Raw genomic sequence first — 17,350 nt, 5'->3', positions numbered from 1 at the left:
TTTGGAATACACATAGAATGGAATATTATTCAGCCATAAAAGGGAATGCAGTTCTGAGAGCTGTCATGTGAACCGTGAAAACATTATTTTAAGTGAAATAATTTCATACACCAAAGAGGAAAAAGTAGGAGAGAGAGAGAGAGAGAGAGAAAGAGAGAGAGAGAGAGAGAGAGAGAGAGAGAGAGAGAGAGAGAGATAGGGATTTTGTGCTTAATAGGTACAGAGATTATATTGATGAAACATTCTGGAAATAGTGATCATGTTCCCATTATTGCTTCCTTATGCTAAATCTCTCCAAGTACAATGGGTCAAAAGGCACAGAATAGTTGATATACTGAATAGTACTCTAATTTGCATTCTTATAGTTTAAATAAAGCTTAACATTTAATGATTAACTCTTCATAATCTCTTTTAATCACCTCTAGTGAAATATAGGATCATAGGTTTTATGAAATCTGATGATCATATAAAAGTTTGTGACTTTTTTTGTGCTGGTGCCAGGGCTTGAACTCAGAGCTTAGGTACTGTCTCTTAACTTTTGCACTTGAAGGAGGCATTCCACTACTTGGAGCAAAGCATCCTTTCTGCCTTTTTGCTGGTTAGTTGTCTGAGCTGGCTTCCAAATTTGATGCTCAGATCTTGGCCTTTTCAGTAGCTAGGATTATAGCAAAGGAGCCACCGGTACCTGACTCATTTTCATTTTGTGAAGAGGATGCTGCTAACACATCAACAGGGAAACCAACTAGCACACTGCTCACTTCTGATCCCAAATGGCATGGGACACCCCTTGTCTATTCTCCTAATTCAAACATGTTTTTTGTTTGTTTGTTCTGTTACTCAGGGCAGGGGTGCTGTCCCTGAGCTTTTTAACTCAAGGCTAATGCTCTACCACTTATGCCACAGCTCTACTTAAGGCTGTTGGTAGTTAACTGAAGATGAGTCTCATGGACTTTCCTGCCTGGGCTGGCTTCAAACTGTGTTCTCTGATTTCAGTGTCCTGAGTAGCTAGGATTATAGGTGTGAGCCACCAGCACCCAGCTCAAACATGCATAAGCACACAGGTAAACAGCATTTTGCTCCTGTTTCATATACACTTGGTTTCATATACTAGACTATTGATTCATCCCTCTGTAATTTGTTGGAAGTTCAGGGCAAGTAAGTTTATTAGCTTATGGTCAAGATTAGCATTTTCCAAACACCATGAATACCACTTGAACCACAATGCCTCTTCCCAAACACCATGAATAATAGTTGTGATTGACACACTATCCACACTAGACTGTGAGCTCATTGGGAAAGGAACTATTTTATCATTGAAGAAACACATACAAAAGGACTTGTGGTTACACTGCTTCATAATCGCCACTGCTTAAACCATGTTGTTTAAACTAAAGGGGCCCTTACACTGCTAGAAGTTCATGAGTAAAAACAAATGGCTCCCTATGCCAGAATATTTTAGAGACAGAGTAGATAAATTGAAGATGAATCACACTGCTATTTATAATGATAATTACAGCAGGGTCTGTAACAGAAAACATTTGGAAACAACCCAAATGTCTATCATAGAGGAATTGATTACTGTGTAGGGAATACAACCAGAGGAGAGCTCTAGGAAGGTGGTCCTACTAACAGTCTTCACCAATATGCATGATGTGATTACACTTTAATAATGTGAAAAATGTTAGGCAAGGGAATCAAGAAGGACTCTAGAAAGAAAAGTCGGCTATGAAAAAAACTGCTTTGAGTTTGCTGTATGTTAGGACATAAACTTGGGCCTGCGCACTGTCCCTGCGGTCTTTAGCTCAAGGCTAGCACTCTACTAGTTTGAGCCACAGTGTCACGTCCGGTTTTCTGGTGGTTAGCTGGAGATAAGAGTCTCATGGACTTTCCTGCCTTGGCTGGCTTACACCATGATCTTCAGATTTCAGCCTCCTGAGTAGTTAGAATCATAGACCTGAGCCACTAGCACCTGGCCTGGTTGGTCATTCTTATTTGATTGGGGTTGCCTACTTTCTATATTGCTCATTATTTTATTATATAAATGTTTTATATATGTGAGTATATTTTTCATTAAAAAAAAAATGCTTCCAAGCCATGTGCCGGTGGCTCATTCCTGTAATCCTAGCTACTCAGGAGGCTGAAATCTGAGGATCATAGTTCAAAGCCAGCCTAGGCAGGAATGGCCATGAGACTCTTATCTCCAATTAAGCATCCAAAAAGCCAGAAGTCGAGCTGTGGCTCAAGTGGTAGAGCACCAGCCTTGAGAGAAAAAGCTAAGGGAGAGCAGCCAAGCTCTGAGTTCAAGCCCTAGTGTGGGCACCAAAAAGAGAAAAGAAGCTGTGAGAACAGATAGAGCTTATATTAAATTTTTTTTTTAAAGGAAGCCTCTGCATCTAATTCCTCCCCCACCCCTTTTTCCAGTCCTGGGGCTTGAACTCAGGGCCTGAGTACTGTTCCTGGCTTCTTCTTTTTTTTTTTTTTTTTCTCAAGGCTAGCACTCTACCACTTGAGCCACAGTGCCACTTTTGGGTTTTTCTGTTGATGTGGTGCTTAGGAATTGAACCCTGGGCTTCATGTATGCTAGGTAAGCACTCTGCCACTAATCCACATTCCCAGCCCCTGAATTTAATTCTTTATATCAAAATATTTTATGTAGAAAGTTAAAATTATTTAACCAACACAAAGCAGGTGAATTTTTTTAAATCTCAGGTTTTAAGAAGGGCACAAAATAAGGCAACTAAAAAATTTTATCAATACTGCTGCACAAAAATGCCAACCTCTGGTGGGTACTAGTAGCTCTTATCTCCAATAAACTACTAAAAAAAACTGGAATTGGAGCTGTGGCTCAAGTGGTAGAGTCTATCCTTGAGCAGAAAGCAACTCGGGGATAGCATTCAGCACCTGAGTTCAAGCCCCAGGATTGGCCAACAAACAAACAAACCTTCAGGGTGGTGTTGAAGGGAAGGAAAGGAAAGGGGATGACCATAGAGAGACACAGAGAACACAAGGCAGTGATTACAGAAACTCAATATAGCTGCTGACCTGACAGCAATCTAGTAAGTGGGAAGTACATGTCCCAGCAGTGGATCCACTGCTCAGATGTGTTGGGTGAGCCATGGCTCCAAATCATGGTCTGTGGCAGGAACACAGAGGGATCCTGTAGAGGGGGCTTCAAGATAAGACTGAAACTGTTGGATCGCTAGATAGATCTGAACATAGTGAGGGAACATTTATAATTCTGGAAGGGAATAGGAGAATAAATTATATGACTAGAAGAAATGAAAACATTATTTACTGCATGGATAATTTACAATTTAATACAATTTAATCTACACTAAAATACAAATTTCTTCACAGCCCACTAAGCGTCCATCTTAAGTGTTGTCTCTTAAGCTAACCAAAAGTTATGATATAAGTATACCTGAGAGGGGAGAGGAAAGTGTGTGAGTAAGAAAGTTAAATTCTCATCTTTCATCTGACACTGAAATATTCAGACAGCAGTGTAAACATGCTGTGTAGAAATACAGAAGGAAAGAAAAAGAGAAAACACCTATAAAACATGGAAGAATCTGTCACTGGGGATCAGGAATTGGAGCAGGAGTCCAGATGTGAGGCAGGAGACAGCTGGTAAGCATTAGAAGCCTTGAAGGAAATGACAGCTTTGTAAACTATACAACTGTATAATTTTGATAGAAAAATAACATTACATAAAATTATACTTCTCTGGCATAAAACACTATTGAAAGAATGACATAAATGGGGGAAATAGCTGCCTTACTTATACTAAGGAAACTACCAATCCAAGTATAGGAAAAGAACAAAGTGAAAAAAGGTATGGGAAAAGGGGAGAAATAATTTATTCAAGTATAGCTAATAAAGATTTCCAACCATAGCAGTAACCAAAGAAATGCAAATGAAATGATTTGGAAAGTGTTGAAGAGACCATGAGAAGGCAAGCTTATCCAGACTCAGCAGGTGGGTGGGTGTGTCTCTCTTCAGTGGTGGCCACTATGTATTAAACTTGTAAATGGGATGATGACTTTGTCATCTAGCAATTCTAGTCATTTTTTTTTCTGCTGAATTATGTAAGTGGAGAAAGCTAGGAATGTTCCATGTAACAACTGAACACAAACAACAACTCTTGGATAGTAGTGAGGTGTGAACTCATGGTCTCATGATTAAGAAGGTACTCCACCAACTGAGTCTCCTCTGACCCCCAGCCCTTTTTGCTCTTGTTATTTTGGAGATAGGATCTCACTATTTATTATTATTATTATTATTATTATTATTATTATTACTATTACTATTATTATTATTGTAAGGTGGTAAAGTTTATCTAACAAAGAGGAAGTAAAGGCCACTCAGAAGAGCAGTGGGACCCTGAAACTAGTTGTCCCTATTATTATTAGTTGGTCATGGGGCTTGAACTCTGGGCCTGGGCACTGTCCCTGAGTTCTTCAGCTCAAGGCTAGTGCTCTACCACTCGAGCCACAGCACCACTTCAGGTTTTCTGGTGGTTCATTGGAGATAAGAGTCTCACGAATATTCCTGCCTGGGCTGGCTTTGAACCATGACCCTCAGATCTCAGCATCCTGAATAGCTCGGATTACAGGCTTGAGCCACTGACACTCAGCAGTAACAGTATTATTATCACTAGTAGTAATAGTATTTTTCTCAGGCTAGTCTAGACCTCCATCCTCCAACTTACACTTCCTGCTACAGCTGAGATGACAGGCACATACACTGAGCCCAGTTTTTTTCTGTTCAGATAGCCTCTCACAAACTTTTATTTTCCCCTTGGTGATCTCATTGTTTAATCTTCCTGAACTCAGCCTCCCAACTATCAAGGATTACTGGTGTGAACCACTGTACCCAGCTACCTTTAACTCTTAATTATTTCATATCTATCTATCTATCTATCTATCTATCTATCTATCTATCTATCTATCTATCTACGAAAAAGGAATGTTGCAGAGCAGTGTGAACTCATTTTTATTTAGGAAATTGCATAAAAGTTCAAGTTTTCAAGTGTTCCTATATGGAGCTAAGAGTTTAGCTTGTATGAGTGTTGCCCTGGGCAACCCCAGCAAAGAGAGACAGTTAAAGAGAAAGAGAGAGATGGAGGGAGGGGACCCCAAGAGCTAATATTCACATATGAGTAGGTTTATATATTTCCACAGAAAGAGTTCTATAAAAAAATAAATCAAGTGACTAGAAATAAACAAACTTCAGTGGTGGTATAACTATAGAGGAATTTTACTTTCAACTTTCTGAGTTGTTTGTATTTTTTTACAAAAAGGAAACTGTGGGAGTCCCTTGGTATTCAAAGATTAGTTCTCTGGGACCCCTTCCTCTTTGATACTAAACTCTTGGGCTACTCAAGTACCTTACAGATGGCCCTGATATCTACAAGTTCTGATGTTTACATTTATATCTGATTGGAGTGGCAGATTTATACCTATAAATATGAATGACTATCTCTGTTCCTCTTAGTACAAACTATCGAAGATACATTTTTAAAGTATCCAGTATTGTATCAGCTACTTTGCACTAGTAAGTTATAATTATTTTTTATGGTGGTACAGTGGTGTGAACTCTGGGCTTTGCACTTGATAGACAAGTAGCCACTGTTTGCACTGGTTAATTTTGAGATGGGGGTCTTACTTCTTGCCAGGTCCTAGATGAGACCACAATCTCTTTGTGGTTGTACAGATGAAATACTGTCTCAAACTTTTCTGCTGGGGCTGGCCTTAAATGGTAATCTTCCAGATCTCAGCCTCCAAAGTAGTTAAATTATAGGGATGAGCCACTGGTACTGGGACAGTAAGTTAATATTTTAAGTGCCACCTTTCTACAGTGCTTCATTTTTATAATCATGGATATCATAATTATTATTAATAATAAAAAATAATTGACTCTGGGATTTCATCCACATAGTGAGAGATTCATTAGTTCTACTGACAATCTCCACTACAACAACTGCTGCTAAAACATTTAATTGTCTTTGTGTTTTGTTTTTTTTTGGCCAGTCCTGGGCCTTGGACTCAGGGCCTGAGCACTGTCCCTGGCTTCTTCCCGCTCAAGGCTAGCACTCTGCCACTTGAGCCACAGCGCCGCTTCTGGCCGTTTTCTGTATATGTGGTGCTGGGGAATCGAACCTAGGGCCTCGTGTATCCGAGGCAGGCACTCTTGCCACTAGGCTATATCCCCAGCCCTGTCTTTGTGTTTTTATTATAAAACACTACATGCTCAACCATAGTCCAACATATAATAAGGCATAAAAGCTTCCCTCTCCATTTCCTCTCCATTCACTCTCCCTATTCTCACTCCTTACAGGTAATTACTCCTTAAGAAACTACAGTGTAGTCTTTGAAGTTTTTCTATAAATATATACAATGATCATGCCTTTTTGTTCTTATACAAATAGTCATACTACAAAAATGGACCTGTATTTTGCTGACACACGAAGTCACAAGTCTAACCTGATATCTACATGATTACTATAAATCGTTCCTTCATAGTATTTCTTATTTAAAGGGTTGGGAATATAGCTCAGTTTGTAAAGTACTTGCCTAAGAATGCATGAGGCCCTTAGTTCAAACCCTAGCATAACCAAGAGAAAAAAAATGACAAAATACTTTTTTTTATTGGAAAGACATGTTTGGACTAATTTGGGGTCATCGTGATCAAGAACAAGCAAACATGCAAAACTATGGAACTCCATCCCAACATCTGGCTTTAATCATGAAAAACATTGGTGACACTGCCCTGGTGCTGTCAGCCAGGACTTGCTTACTTCGTCTTACAGATTTTATATGAATCCTAGCAGTCAGTTCCCACAGAGATCCTAAGCTGTCATGCCAGTTTTACAGATAAAAAAGCTGATATTCTGAAGAAGCTAATAATCAGAACCAGAGAAAGTTCTATTTCTTAACTTCCCAATCACAGCAAGAAAGACAGAAACCCAAACAAGTTCCAACCACTTACTAACATAATGTAAGCAATGTGTCACTTTTGAAGGAAAACACATATGTTTAGAAGTAATAATAATAATAGAAATAAAAAATAATAGAAGGAAATCATTCAAACATTAATGAAAATGCTATGTATAAGCTATTTTGATTTTTTGCCAACAGTACTGAAACCAGTGCATACTAGAACTAGTTAACTTCATTCAGTATCAACTCCTTGGAGACTGGTTCTTAAACTCCAGTTTCCTTTCTGGCAGAAGAGAACTTCTATAAAAATCCCATAACATGAAGCTCACAAATGAGCCTCAGGATTATTGGCATTTAGAATTTCCATTTCATGACTTCCTGAAATAAACATCTATTTAGAGGCCACAGAAACTATCTTTCTCAAATCCTTTTACTAGATAAAACTTATAAAGTCCTTTTGCTTTGGGTGGATTAATGCTAGATCAACTTTGACTGAAAGATTAACACTCATATAAAACTGACCTTTAAAGGTGTGATTTTCCAAATCCCAACAGGGTCAGTTTTTACTTAGTTATCTATCCATCCATCCACATCTATCTATCTATCCATCCATCCATCTCCATCCATCCATCCATCTGTCTATCTATCTAGTGCTGGTACTGGGGCTTGAATTCAGGGCCTAGGCACTGTCCCTCAGTTTTTTCTCTCAAGGCTGGTGCTCTACCATTCGAATCACAGCTCTACTTCTGGCTTTTTTGCTAGCTAATTGGAGATGGGAATCTCATGGACTTTCCTGCAGTAGCTGGCTTCAAACCTTGATCCTCAAATTTCAGCCTCTTGAGTAACTAGGATCATAGGTGTGAACTCAGCACCCAGCTAGGACTATTTAATTTTAGAAAGCATATTAAATTTAGAGGTAACAGGTATCTATGCATTCTATCCCACACAGCACATACATGTCAATCCATGTAATACTTCCTCTTTCAGTAATTGATTCCTGATACAAATTCAGGAGTGCTCATTGCTTCACAAACTACAAGTTTTTCTTCTAGAGGCATTTGCAGTCCCTTCTTTTTTTCTTTCTTTTTGTTGCCAGTCCTGGGGCTTGAACTCAGGCCTGAGCACTCTCCCTGGCTTCTTTTTGCTCAAGTCTAGCACTCAGCCACTTGAGCCACAGCGCCACGTCTGCCATTTTCTATATATGAGATGCTGAGGAATCGAACCCAGGGCTTCATGTATACGAGGCTATATGCCAGTAGGCTATTCCCAGCCCCTTGCAGTCCCTTCTTAAATAATCTACACAGCCAGTCCTTGATGCTAAATGTAACTGAATAACTGTATTTAAAAAAAAAGTGCAGTTTGAATTATAATCACAAATGGATAGTTGGGAAGCTGAGATTTATTATGGCTTTTAAATTTAAAAAACAATTTGAAATTAAGTAACTTTTTCCCCAGTAATTTTATCTATTCCTTCCACAAATAGTTATTTAATATCTATTGTGTGTCAGGCTTCAGGCCAGATAGCACAGATAAAATCATGCACATGTTAAGATCTTATCTTCAGACTGATAATATCCATTGAGAATGCAAGCCTGAAATACAGAGTATGTGCAGATCACATGTATGTGATCAGTCTTGAGGAAAGACTGATCCTTCTCTTGAGGAAAGGAGGTGAGAAAATCCCAGGGAAGCCAATGAGTATTTATAAGGTTCCATGCCTTTAGGTAAAGACCTGGACACTGACTTTATATCTAACAGACACAACTGACAGACTTGAATACAAAACAGACATTTGGAATTTTAAATATGCTTCAAAAACGACATAATGTAGCAGTGGTACTTACTAGACACTACATTGAAAATGAAATATACAACTTGTGGGTGGGGACTGGATGAAAAAAATGGGAGGGCATGAAGGAAGGAATGACATTGTTCAAAAAGAAATGTACTCTTTATATTTACCTGACTTAGGCAACTGCAACCCCTCTGTACATTACTTTTATAAAAACAATAAATATTTTTATTTTTTATTATTTTTTATTTTTTTGGCCAGTCTTGGGGCTTGGACTCAGGGCCTGAGCACTGTCCCTGGCTTCTTGCTCAAGGCTAGCATTCTGCCACTAGAGCCACAGCGCCACTTCTGGCCATTTTCTGTATATGTGGTGCTGGGGAATCGAACCCAGGGCCTCATGTATACGAGGCAAGCACTCTTGCCACTAGGCCATATCCCCAGCCCCAACAATAAATATTTTTAAAAACTGAAAAGAAAAACCTTTTTCTTGAAAGCAAAGATGATGTGGCCACTTCTACTAGGGATGGTGGCTTGCTACTGGAATTTGGATTCTTTTCTCCAGGGAATGTGCCAGGATTCTGTGTCTTGACACCTAAACTACCAAATAATTCAAATTGATTCTCAGCCTTTTCAAATCATGTAAAGGTTAAAATATATATATATATATATATATATATTATAATTAGGCTCTGGTAGCTCATGTGTGTAATCCTAGCTATTCATCTGAGGATAGAGGTTCAAAGCCAGCCTAGGAAGGAAAGTTTGTGAGATTCTTATTTCTAATTAACCACTGAAGAGTTGGAAGTGGCCAGATGCAGGTGGCTCAGGAGTCTAAGATCTGAGAATCATGGTTCAAAGCCAGCCGAGGCAGGAAAGTTTGTGAGACTCTTACTCTCCAATTAATCAACCAGAAAACCTGAAGTGACATTATGGCTCAAAGAGGTAAAGCACTAGCCCTGAGCAAAATGAGCCCAGGCACAGCACCCAGACCCTGAGTTCAAGCCCCATGGCCAACAACAACAACTAGCTGGAAGTGGAAGTATGGCTCAAGTGGTTGAGCACAGTCATGAGCAAAAAAGCTAAGCAAGAGCCAGAAACCAAGTTCAAGCCCCAAGTTCAGAACACACACACACACACACACACACACACACACACACACAAACATACACACAGATTTATATCATTTACTTTAGAGTATAAGTAGGAAATGTCAAATAGAGAAAAATAACATTATAATTAATGCTAAACATTTACCAGAAGGATTACATTCCATACCATGAATTATTTTCTGTATGTTCCCTACTTATATGGTATGGAGGAGTAAGATTTCTATACCAAGATATAAAACTTGGTATATTAATGAATTCAGTGCGTTTTAGGAGTGTTAATCTCTCTGTCCTTTTACAATGGAAAGTAACATTCCATTAAGTACTGTGAAACAAGGTTAAAAGCAAGGGACATGGAAACACAAATATTCTCTTAATTGTGATACTTCACATTTCATGTATGAATCCATACCAGTTCTCTTAGGTAATAATTTAAAGGTTTGCATAAATACTTGCATATAGCTACTTCTGTAGGACTTAAAGACAGACCTCTGATAGGGGGCTGACCAGAAATATAAGGAAGAATATGGTTGTTTTTTAGTGATCACTTAAAAAGACAGAAGCAAGAAACAATATACTATCAATTACTGACATTAAGTCAACTCCAATATGGAAAAATATCTAGGTATCTGCAATATGGGACAAAAGCACACCAGGTATTCCATGGTGCCTGTTTTCTAGAAAATAACAAGAGTCCTAAAATAAAACCTGACCTCTCATTTCCTGTCTTCTCCCCACCCCCCAAATAATATTTCTATCTAGGGCTGGGAATATGGCCTAGTGGTAAAGTGCTCGCCTTGTATACATGAAGCCTTGGGATCAATTCCTCAGCACCACATATATAGAAAAAAAGCTGGAAGTGGCGCTGTGGCTCAAGTGGTAGAGTACTAGCCTTGAGCAAAAAGAAGCCAGGGACAGTACTCAGGCCCTGAGTTCTAGCCCCAGGACTGGCAAAACAAAACAAAACAAATAAAAAAAAACCAACAACAACAAAACAACAAAAATATTTCTATCTAGAGACATCCAGATAAGAAACAAAAGCTAACCTTTCATTTATAAAAAGTCAAAATGGCTGAGAAAATGTATGTTAAGACTGTATTCAGGTCTATGAGCACAATAATTTTAGGTGGTTTGTTGAACTGATTCTGGAATAGTGATACCAGGTAAGTGTTTACAGATTTTTTTTTTGTCTGCAAAGACTAGCTCTATGTATTTTTCTATATTCCAATATAAATATACTTACTGGTGGTAAAAAAAAAAATCCTGTTTCTAAAAAAAATATTTAAATATGTCTTAAGGCATAATTGTTCCCCATCATTATACAGTTTTTTATTATTTAAGTATCAGTTAAAAAATTTAAACAATGATAAATCAGCTTTGTGGCTTTTTAGGTGGTGTTAAGATTCCTGATCCCAAAATACATGGTAGGAGCATAGGCCCCAGCACTGAGATGGCAAAGATGTGGGCGAAGGAATGTAAAGTCTGGGCTTCATTGATAGCAGGGCAGAGAGGAAGTTAGCATAAAGAGGAAGTATGTCACACAGAACAGCTTCTTTGAATTACACAAATGGACAGTCCTTAACCTTTCAATGGGTGGATTAAAAAAAGGAAAAATGAGAAAGAAACCAAGAAGAGAAGCTCAAAAAAAAAAGTGGGAATGCGAAAGAGGAAAAGAAAAAAAGAAAAGAAAAGAAAAAGGGAACAGAGCTAGAAAGCAATAGGAAGGTACCAGAGACCAACCTGGTGAGCAGTGAGACTTGGGTTGGCAATCATTTATCTTCCTGAGTCTGAACAGCCCAAAGCCTTGAAAATATGAGACATCTGTTTCCTTTGGTATCATGACCAAGAATAGGGACTCGACCTCATCCGTGTCCAACTGCCACTCACCAAAAATGATGAGAAAACCCACAACACAATATACAGAGGCCTGTGGCCTCAGTTCAGAGTATGGAAAGTTCTTTAAATCCTGTGATGGTGAAGTACCTCAGTTATCACATTCTTTAAATCCTATGAGGGTGAAGTACCTCAGTTATCACATTACAAATAGATTAACTTATTTTTATTATCTGTGAAATGGATAGGCTAGAAAATTCAGGAGCATTTCTAGTTTTTATACTAACAACCACAGTCTTTCCTTTGTCTGTTCTTGCTAACCACCCACACCCTCTTTCCAGCCTTCACTTCCCATTACAGACTGTATTTTCTTACTCTTTGGTTACAAACAACACTTCTCATTCCACCTTTTTTTTCCTTTAATAAACCTGTCCTGTAAGATTCTCTTTTTCCATTAAGAAAAAATTACTCACTTTTGAAAAGTACCACCATAGAAAACATTTCAACAGTGCTGATAAAACATGCACATCATTTTTAGATCAGAATAAGTATGAAGACTAAACAACTGTCCTTACAGTTCACAGAAAGGAACCAGATCGCTGTCTTGCCATTAGCTCATCTAGTTCTCCTCAACTGCTGGATGATAGAATTTTCTAAAAGCAGAACTGGATACACCATCTCTTACACAATGGTGGGGACAGGCAGTAGAATTAGATCATGTAATCAACTTCAAACAGTTCTCCAAATGAACCACTTGAAATCACTCAGAAGTAGACTATATTCTCATTGGGACTGATTGACATTAACCAGAAAACTTAAAATAAAACTGTTTTTACAAAATGGAGATAAATATGAAATGGATTGTTATTGCAGATTTATAGATTTCCTCACTGCTATTACTCAACTGGTGGAGTGCCACCTATGAGCAAAAAAGGCCCTGAGTTCAAGCCCCATGGCTAGAACAAAAAATAAGTAAATAAAAACAAAAGCAAAGACACAGAAAACTAGAGAGATCTTGGGGAAAACTTAGGAGAAGGAAAACAAACTAATCTTTTTTGTGCTGTTTGTTAAAATAAATAAAACACATAAAATACCATCATTTATATTTTGGTTTTATGTGTGTATTTTTTTTTTGTTTGTTTGTTTTTTTTTTTGGCCAGTCCTGGGCCTTGGACTCAGGGCCTGAGCACTGTCCCTGGCTTCTTTTTGCTCAAGGCTAGCACTCTGCCACTTGAGCCACAGCGCCACTTCTGGCCATTTTCTGTATATGTGGTGCTGGGGAATTGAACCCAGGGCCTCATGTATATGAGGCAAGCACTCTTGCCACTAGGCCATATCCCCAGCCCTTATGTGTGTATTTGTTTGGTTGTAGGGCTTAAACTCAGGGCCTGGTCACAGTTTGTGGGCTAGCATTCTACCACTTGAGCCACAGCTCTACTTTTTTGTGTGTGTGATTAAGTGGAGATAAGGGTCTCATGGACTGTCCTTCTCGGACTGGCTTTGAACCGCAATCCTAAGATCTCAGCCTCCTGATATGTGTTTATGTTAATAAAATTCTTTTTGGCTAAAAGATTCTTATAATAATTCCCCAGATCCTACAAAATCCCAAAGCAACAGATACTCCATCAGTCTCAGATGTGTTTGACTTTGTTTAGTGTTAATTAATCAATATTCTACTTCCTTAAAAATCTATGTCAGTTCCAAAATAAGATGGGAGTATATCTTCTCAGAAGTGCAAACAGATATCCTGGAAATAATTCAATAGACAATCACAGGATTGTGAGTGTCAAAGAAGATGACTGGCCAGAGTCCTCAGGATGTGGACACTTTGACGAGCCACTTGGATTTTGTTTTGTCATTTATACTCCAGATGGGACATGAAAGGTTTCACAGCACAGAACTACCAGTAGGTACACAAAAGTGTAAGGAAAACGAAAAATCCCACAGCAGTCCCCTAGCAGAGAGACATACATTCTATCAGGGCCAACCTGCTGCAGAAGGGGCCACAGGAGAGCCTGGGCTAGTGCCCCATTCCTACTCCATAGCAAGTAGTAGTGTGTTCCTCTGTCTATCCTGATGACTCCCTACCTTCAAAATAATAGCAGAGGACCATCTAGAACTGGTGATTCCTGGCCATATACTGTGGCCAAGGATCTCCTAGGCTTTCATCTTTCAGCAGAATGTGAATGAGGCCCTGGGTAGCATATAGACCCAGAGTCAGTGGGTAATCCAGGAAGGTACTTCCCTCTCCTATGAGCACTATCAGTGATGAACTGGAAATACTAGGGGAATAGTCTTCATTCAAGGTACCAACATCTTACACACTTTACCTAAGGGCAGTGGAGAGCAATTGGGGACTAGGGACCATTTATTCACCCATGACAACAACAGACATCCATCCAGGCATTCAAGCAGACCCAGAAGAATTAGGAAATCAAACAGCATTGGAAAGAAGAGGCAAAAACTAAACTTTCATTGAACCCACCACCCACAAAAATGGTCAGTAGCTGCAAACAATAATGCAATGTCCAGGATATAATGGTAATAAAAACAATAATATCACTTGTCATACTAACAAACCACAATTTAAATATGCAAAGACATTCAACTGAGGCCAACACCAAGATAAACTGAATATGAGAATTACCTGCCAAGAACTGTAAAGTGTCTACCATAAGACTCAGGGATTGGCAGAAAGAATAACATCGGTGAAAACAATATGCTCACTATAAGAAACTCACCTTGAACATAACATAAGCAGGATAAAAGTAAGGGCAAAAAATAACTATAAATATAGCTATTCTCCTTTGAGCTCTATCAGTTTCTGTTTTGTGCAATTTGAAACTGGTCTGTAGGATTATACTGTTCTTGGTGGACTGACCCTTTTATCCTATCAGGAGGCATTTGTGGATGGTATCCAAGGGTGGTTCCACATTTGAAAAATAATCAATATAATCTGCCTTATCAACAGGCTAAAGATTTTTTAAAAAATCATACAATCATTTCTATCCCAGCAGAAAAAAAAGGCAAACTTCAACATTCATTTCTGATTAAAACTTAAAGAAACAAAAACTTCCCACACAGACTCAGAGTTATGAATTGAGGAAAACAAATTTAACTTGCTAAAGATGATCTACACCCATGATTACAAACTTCACACTTAATCGTCTATGACATTCCCTGAACCAGTGAAGAGTTTGGTGTGTTTAGCCTCTAGTGCTCTCCTGGGAGAGGCAAAGGACCAATCCAGAAGTCAGACTGTGGCTACTACATACATTAAGGCAGTTTGGACTTTCACATAAACCATGTGTCACAGAGGAGTTTCTGACACCACAGAAGGATGAGCAGATTTGTCTTTTGGAAATTTAACTCTGCAAAGCAGGAAAAATCGACTGTAGGAAGGACAGCCACAGAGAAGCTTAGAGACTAAGACCAGGGCCTAATATGGATGAGAATTCTCAGTTCTTCATAGAGTTCCATCTATGAGAAAACTCCATTCTGATATGGACAAGAATTGTCAGTTCTTTATAGGGTTCAGTTTACAAAAAAACTCCATTCCTCAATGTATTGAATTTGTGGAAGTGTTCATAACTACTAGCCTTCCTGGTTTATAACTATATTTTCAGAAATGTGCAATGAATCATATCATAGGGATATGAAGTAGAGCATTTACTGAGTTTTCTGATTGCTCTTTACAGAAGATTCTTCCAATAGAAGCATATCACTTTGTGCTTCACCAAATCTTGCATGGCACTGGTCAATTGATCCAAGTTTCAGTATCAAAAATCATTACTTTAACATACTATTCAGTATATTGAGGAATGATACTTATTTTTTCTTAAAAGACAAAACAATTGTTTTAGCAACAAGTTAGATGAAGCTTCCATAACTGAAATACTGGTGTCTGGAAAGAATAAATTATAAATGTGAAATATGGAGAACTGCATTTTCCATTTATTTATAGGCACAGGTACATGTATTTGCTTTTGAAATAGTTGAATGGAAAGTATAGGGCAATGGTAAGCTAAGAGCTCTCAGCTCTGCACATCCTGTACAAAGCCAAAACAAAACAAACAAAAAAATGCTACCAGTATGGAGAGGGAAGAAAAGCCAAGGAGTTAAATAGATTCATTCTGGATACAATAAGATGACTTGTCTTTTCCTTTGCTTTCTTTTTACATCACATGACAAGCTTAATACACTTTTCTAATAGCAAAGAGAGAACCAGAGGAATGTACTATAAAGAGAAAATGATGATAAAGAGTTCTTTAAATAAAAATATAAGTGTATATTTATTTATAGAGAAAGCTTCTGTTTACAAAAAATAGAAACATTTAAGTAGTTTTTATAAACTCATCTATGGGTACTAGATGTTAGCTTTTGAATCTTTGTTTTTAATTTTTTGGCGTGTTTGTGCCTGTCTGGGGGTTTTCTATCAGGACTAAAGCACTGTCCCTAAGCTTTTTTTTTTTTTTTTACTCAAGGCTAGCACTCTACCACCTGAGCCACAGCTCCACTTCTTGAATCTTCCTATTACGGAAAATGTGAAACATACAGAAAAGTAAGCAAAAGAATGTCCTGAACAGCCTCCTGTACAGCTGTAACAATTTCCTACTCATGGCTCAACAGCTTTCCACTCCACCCCATTATGAAATAATTCCTAAGTATTTCAGTTTGACTTCAGATATTCAGGATATATGTTTAAAAGACAAGAAACACTATTTGGACTTGATTATGCAAATTTCAAAAGAGCTATTAGTCTTAAATGGAGATTAGTTAAAATTAAATAACTATTTTAAAAAGTGTAATAATGAGGTCATTAGCACACCTAATTCCCCTCCCCCATCTTGGCAGTGCAGGGATGGAACCCATGCTGTCTGTATTTTATGCCAGAGCTCTTATCACTGAGCTCTATCTATCTCCAGCCTTGACTGCTATCCTTAGTTCTAAACATTTATGAATAATTGCTTAACAGTACCAAGTTTAAAGTCAAAATTTGAATGTACTAAAATTGCATCACAATTTTTAATTCCGTTTTTTCTATATAAGTACAAATTAGGTCAATCCATTTGATTGATCAATCTATTTTTATTTTAATGGAAATAATCAACTCAAAAGTCATAATGAATTGGCTGGGAATGTGTTTTAGTGGTAGAGCACTTGCCTAGCATACACAAACCCCTGGGTTTGATGCCTCAGCACCACTACACAGAAAAAGCCGGAAATGGTCTGTGGTTCAAGAGGTAGAGTGCTAGCCTTGAGCAAAAAGAAGCCAGGAAGAGTGCTCAAGCCCTGAGTCTAAGCCCCAGGACTGGCAAAAAAAAAAAAAAAGTCATAATGAGTTTTAAGTAATTAAATCCAACATAAACATAATAAACATCCAGACGAGGTCACCCCAGCAGGGCAGCACTGATGAGATGTGCTCAAATGTATACACACTGGGTCAAACTAAGCAAACTGAGGGGGAAACAGGGGTAGGGAATAGCTGATCTCATTTATGCTTTGATTCAGAACACTTTCTTCTACACTGACAGGTTTAACTACGATAGGGTTTTTATCAAGGAAGTCTACTGGGCTATGCTAACAAAATCCTTCCATGATCTCTCATTTGTTTGCTTAACATTTTCACTGTTTTATTTTGGCCAAATAGCTTGTTTCTTTATTTGAAATGAACTTGGGAT

The 17,350-nt window shown here is 38.2% G+C and overlaps 1 protein-coding gene across 2 annotated transcripts in view; it reads right to left on the bottom strand.

Moving 5' to 3' along the window:
* The window catches only part of Taok3 (TAO kinase 3), a 133,151-nt gene that overhangs the window by 94,268 nt on the left and 21,533 nt on the right, over window positions 1–17,350 (bottom strand). The window contains exon 1 of one of the 2 annotated variants that reach the window (XM_048342868.1): window positions 3,043–3,495. The exons of the other annotated variant lie outside the window; for it this stretch is intronic. The gene's annotated coding sequence lies outside the window, so the exon portion shown is untranslated. Of the gene's footprint in view, window positions 1–3,042; window positions 3,496–17,350 lie in introns of those variants that run through there. 2 annotated transcript variants of the gene reach the window in all.

This window comes from Perognathus longimembris, chromosome 3 (genome assembly GCF_023159225.1).
Source record: "Perognathus longimembris pacificus isolate PPM17 chromosome 3, ASM2315922v1, whole genome shotgun sequence".
Classification (NCBI taxonomy): Eukaryota; Metazoa; Chordata; class Mammalia; order Rodentia; family Heteromyidae; genus Perognathus; species Perognathus longimembris.
Note: the sequence above shows the minus strand (reverse complement) of the source record. Positions and strands in the feature narration are given on the sequence as shown.